This window comes from Meriones unguiculatus, chromosome 17, assembly GCF_030254825.1.
Source record: "Meriones unguiculatus strain TT.TT164.6M chromosome 17, Bangor_MerUng_6.1, whole genome shotgun sequence".
NCBI classification, from domain to species: domain Eukaryota; kingdom Metazoa; phylum Chordata; class Mammalia; order Rodentia; family Muridae; genus Meriones; species Meriones unguiculatus.
Window position 1 is genome coordinate 78,542,093 of NC_083364.1, and position 6,284 is coordinate 78,548,376.

Sequence of the window (6,284 nt, forward strand, 5' to 3'; positions counted from 1 at the left end):
TATTCAAGAGGGAGGACTCTTGCTAAAATGCTCAATTCCTATCCATAAAGGCAAAGAGGATAGACATCAGAAGAAGGAGAAAAGAGGGAACAAGTCAGGAGCCTGACACAGAGGACCACTGAAAGGCTCTGCCCTGCAGACTATGAAAACAGATTCTTTTGTTTCTTTACTCCCCTCCTCTATTATTATAAACTTGATGAGATTAAGATTATGGCCAATTGTTGGGCAGAGTGCATGGAATCTTATGTAAGAAGTGGGAAATAAGAAGATCTGGAGAGGACAGGAACCCCACAAGGAGAGCAACAGAACCAAAAAATTTGAACACAGGGGTCTTCCCAGAGACTCATACTCCATCCAAGTACCAGGCGTGGAGATAACCTAGAATCCCTGCACAGATGTAGCCCATGGCAGTTCAGTGTCCAAGTGGGTTCCATAGTAATGGGAAGAGGGACTGCCTCTGATATAATCTGATTGGCCTGCTCTTTGATCACCTCCCCCTAAGGGGGAAGCAGCCTTACCAGGCCACAGAAAATCACAATGCAGCCACTCCTAATGTGATCTGATAGACTAAGATCAGAAGGAAAGAGAGGAGGACTCCCCTATCAGTGGACTTGGGGAGGAGCATGTGTGAAGAAGGAGGAGGGAGAGTGGGACTAGGAGGGGAGGAGGGAGGGACTTATGGGGGGATACAAAGTGAATAAAGTATAATTAATAAAATAAAATAAAATTTAAAAAAATAAAAAAAGATTAAAAAAAACTCCAAAGATTAAGAAAACCCCAAAGATTAGTGTATCTGAAGCCTTGAGCCCCTAGTGAGTTTTACCATATCTAGAACACTGATGCTGAGTGAAACTGGTTGTAAAATAGATGAATGTCAAAATGCATAGCCCTTCTACAGACAGCTGGGCAGACAAACCTGCAGCTCTCCATGCCCCAGTCACATCAGGCCAAGGGGAGCTCTTCAGTCTGCTTTGATCATTGTTTTCGAAGTGTGCTCAGAACCCATGACTCAAACTATCTTGCAACTTGCATTCTGTGCTTGGCAAAGCACAGAAGAGAGTAATTCATCCCTTAAAAGTTACTTTTATAATGGCGGATTTGCAACCACCAGAGACGGGAAAAAGGAAATAACCTACTAGGCAGAATGGCTAGGTGGAGTATGGATGAACCATGAGGAAGAAATTCTGTAAAACACACACGTACACATGCATATGTGTACACATGTACAAATACATAGACAAGCAGAAACAGAAAATGGACGTTTTTAATTAAAGTGACTGAATATATAAAAAAACATTACTATCAAGTTTAGGAAATAAAGATATAGAAAACTCAATTAAGTTGAATTCCAGATAAATAAGACATAACTTTTTAATATAAGTATGTCCTCAATATTGTATTGAATATACCCATGTTAAAAATTAGCTGTCATGTATATATGCTGAAATTTTGGCCTACAGGAATATTTACAGGGTAAACGGTGCACCCATGAAATCAGGAGCAGCCAGCAAGCACATTTCCCTTTCCATAGGATCTTGAGCTACAGATAACTTTAAAGACTATTTCACACGCAATCCTCCATTTTCTCAGAGGCCTGGCTTTTACCAGTCACCCGACGTGAAAGGCTAGTTGTGAAGTGAAGCTAGATGGGTTAGAGAGCACACAGATCCTCAGAGTCACACAGATAAAAGTTATCTGTGTCATATTGATTGAAGATGATCTGGTCAATGTGCTAAAGGAAACTAAAGCCTCTACATGTAATAATTTGTTTGACTGCTGTGAACCGTAGTCATCTTTACAAGTAAGATTAAGTGTAAAAATGTTCAAATTACCCTTTTTCATTTTTTTGAGTAACATATCAAATAAAGGATTTTATTATGAACTTTTCATATATATAGTGTAGTTGATCATACTTGTTTATCTCGAGAACCTTTTCTTATCTATATGAAGAATTTCTTCAAAGACTTCCCATTAGTACTATGAGAAGGTTCAAGTATTGACCACATTTTCCTAATTAAAATTTGCAAATAGAACCCAACCATCTTTCTTTCTTTCTAATGAGTTGGAATGGCATTTATTTGTATTATCACTATAGCTTTGTAAACAGAAATGTGAATTACTGCACAGCAGACATCAGGCAGAGTTGTCTGACCAGAACACTATGATTCAGCATCTATTATTTTTGTCCTGCAAATGGGTTTGAAGCACATTTTAGAGACTTGGAAGGGATCCTTGAAGTGGGACAACAGTGTTGATTTCCCGCCATTGTATTACCGGGAAACAGCTTCCCAGCTTGCCCACAAACGCACTGGATCCTGCCAGGAGAGTCCCTTAACCCCAAGAGGCAGCTTTCCAAAACTAAACTGCACATTAGGGCATTTTTCACTACAGTCAAGTACTGGTGTGGAAGAGCCATGGGCTAAATTCATCCCGAGATGCCTTTCTGAGTTAGCCAGCTAATTTAGCTCCTTTTCCTCATGTATAAAGTTAGACTGGTGGTAAAGCTACCTCAGTTATCTCTTAGCTCTTTTTCCTTTCCACCTCCTGCAGTTAATTCAGGACAGACATACAATAAGAAGAAATACACCCAGGAAAGTAAGTCCAGTGTAAGTGGCAGAAAAGAAGTGGAAAGGCGACAAATAAAGTATTAATTCCTGCATAATTTAATGGTACATGGGTACAATTCTATGCAAATAAATGCAAAGCACCCTATAAACAGCAAATCAAAAGTGTTTGGCTAAGTTGTGGAAAGGCAGTAAAGCAAATAACTTAACAGAAGATTGGAATACAGTTTTAATTTTTTAGTTAAATATAGTTTTCTTAATACCTTGAGAATGTTATAATGCATATAATGTATTTTTATCATATTCACCACCAATTCCTCCCCTGTAACTTATCATTGATTCATTTTCCTCACCTCTCCCATTTTGTGTATTGTTTCTTTTTCTCACCTAGAGGAATTTATTTTGCTGACGTATTCATGGGTATGGTATGGGAGCTACCCAGGGAAGCATGTTTAACCTATCAAGGACCATTCCCTAAATAAAACTGAATCTCATTACCCCAGAAGGCATCAACCCTTAATAACAAGTCGGCTGTGAGTGGGGGCTCATGATCCCTTCCCCTGTTCATACTAAGATTGAATTTGTGTGAGCCTTACATAGGTAGAGGTGGCTTGTATGAGTTCGTGAGTGTAGTCATCCTGTCATATGTAGAAGATAGTGTTCTGTTCCAATTCCCTCAGTCCTTGCCTTTTACAGTCTTTGCACAACACCTTCCTCAATGACCCAGAGCCTTTAAGTGAGAGTGTGACAAAAGTTACATTTGTAGATGAGCACTCCACAGTCACTTTGGCCAGTTTTGAGCTTCTGGAATTCTGGTCTTCCATTCCCGAATCTGGTTCCATATCAAGGTGCACTCCAGGAAACTGTGGGATGAGGAGACAGAAGAAAACGGTTTCTCTCAGTGCTGAGAATCCACCAGGTATATATTGTCAAGGGCTGTGGATGCCTTTGCCTTGCCACAAATGACACTGCCCTGGGCCCTAAACACACTACTGCACAAGTAATGGCTTCTAACTTGTTTACAGAAGCACCCTTTCATCTTTCTCGGTGTGCAGTATCAGGGACTAAGAGGAGCAACTGAACAGCTGAAGGAGGGGGTTGAGAGAACATCTGTGTTCCTCATCAGGCCTGTGGCTCTATTACCACGAGTGCCATTAGACGCCCTTCATGCCATTCATTCTTTGACATGAGGGGGCCCGAGGTCAATACCCACTCTCTTTTCTTGAGTGCTCTTCAGATTCACTTATCCATCCATATCTATCTATCTATCTATCTATCTATCTATCTATCTATCTATCTATCTATCTATCTATCTATCTATCTATCTATCTATCTCTATCATCTATTGGCACAGGGTCTCTCACTAAGCCTGAAGCTTATCAGTTCAGTTAGGCCAGATAGCAAATGAACTTCAGGGATCTGCCTATCCCCCACACCAAATGCTAGAGTTACAGGAACACATTGCCATTCACACTTTTGATGTAGGCTTCGGGGACATGAACTAGAGTCCTTGTGCTTATGTGACTTATGCTTACTCTGAGCCAGTGTAGCTCAGGCTTCCTTGGGTCACTATGTAGCCTAGGCTGGCCTTGAACTCACAGCAATTCTCTTACCTCAGCTTCCCCAGTGCTGGGATAACAGCTGTGAATCACAATAACCCAGTTCTAGTATGTTCCCTCTTTAGAGCCATCAGCAGAAAAGAACTATATAGAAAATGAAAATGCAGATGGCAGCCAACCACTCCACCTCTGAAGGCCTTAGTCACTTGTGCAATTACGGAAACAGGAAAGAGCTGTGTGTCTGCGATGCCAGATCCTGACCTGTGTACCTTTAGAGTCTGCACTGGGTTTCTGAGACAGAGTCTAGGGGGTAGCAGTGCTGGGCACTGGCTTGGAAGTCAGCAGGGTACTGAGAGGGCAGCTATGTTCGAATGCCAGTGTCTACATAGTATTTATTGTGTCTAGAAAATTACACTAATCTCCACAGCGCTCTGACAACCTATCTTTGAGCCAATCACTATCAACAAATCCATTTGTTCTCCCCATAAATTCCTGAGCCTAAGTAACCCCTGCTGTGACTTGATGAGCAATCCAGAACAGAAAGCCCAACAGATACTTCCTGAGTCAGCGAGTCTTGGGTTTAGCAGACTTTGCAAGCAGAGTCTGGTTTTTGGTGTTCTGAATGATGAGCCACAAAAAAAAAAAAAAAAAAAAAAAAAGGTTCAGGAGTTCTCACATAATGGGATGATTTGTGTGCTCTCTTCCCTATTGCGATCGGCAATACTCTGAGTAATAAGACAGCCTTGGAGCAAATATCCTAGCAAACGTCACCTTCCTGACATTGACCTTCTAACTGTATTTCAGTTCTGGTTTTGGCTTTCTGGTTCTTGTCTATATAAGGCTCATCCCTCTCAGCCAGTTCATGCTGGCTGAACACAATGTCCAGTAGAGGGCTCCCCAGGAGACTGATTTGGCCTGGCAGTCCTTTTGGCGCCTTCTATTGGCAGGGACAAACAGTCAGATAGGTCCACTCTGTTCTTTTCAGCTATTTCAGAACCGAATCCCTGAAGACTTCACTTTTCTTTTCTTATTTTCTGTTCTTTTCATCAGAGAAACTCAGTGGATCATTAGTTTCCTAGGACTCTTATAACAAAAGCCTGCAAGCTGGTGTCTACAGATAATAGAACACTATCCTTTCATGGTTGTGTGGCCAACGTGTGCATCAATGTGCTGGCACGAGTGTGTTCCAGTTACAGACTCCCGGAGAGGATTTCCTTGCATGCCTCAACTCCTGGTGGCTCTCCATGTTCTTTGGCTTGCACCTACGTTTCTCTAGTTTCTTCCACCATCTTCACATGGCATTTCCAGAGTAAGGTATCTGCCATTGAACTCAGGGACAAAATTGTTCGCTTTCTTCTCCTACTGAGACCTTTGACTTCTTCATCTCTGCTAAAATACTTTTTTTTTCTGTTTTTACACATAAGGTCAAGTCCATTGGTTTCAAGTGCACAAGTATCTGGGGCTACCCTTTAGCTCTATGGCAGGTGAATTTAACTAGCGCATCTTGAAAGTTGAAAAGTACTTTTTGACATATGAAGCTCTGAACATAAATTTTAGAAGTATGTTTTTACCTTAATTTGTATCAATATCCTCAGCAGTCACTTTATCTTGTTACTCTCTATTAGTGGTTCATGTAGACCAGGCTTTCTTAGTTCAATTGGCATTGACATCTAGGTCTAGCTAATGCTTTCATTTGTAAGACCACCTTTTTCACTAAACACATTTTGCCAAATCTCTTGACTCAACCTTCAAATGCTTGTGGCGCATTTTCCAATTGTACAATTAAAATGTCTCTCAATATTGCCAAATGTCCCCAGGTTCAGAGACCTCTTCACTTTGCCTCACTGATCCACCTTAAGCGTCAGTTTACAAAATGGGACTATTAGAAGTCACATTCAGAATGAAAAGTCATACCTTTTATTCATTTGGCTAAAACTAATGCCTTGAAAACATTATTAAAATGTTTTATTTCACTCTGGGCATGAAGAATGGAAATAAAATACTTTCCCAGCATATACATAATGGCTTCTGATGGCCCAGGCTACATTCCCTCACCAAGTGACAAGAAAAAAATTTGGTTCAGAGCAAGGTCTCCAATTCATCTGTCTTCATGTTCAAGAAAAGAAAAAGAAATTGCACATTTGTACCATAAAGGAGAAAA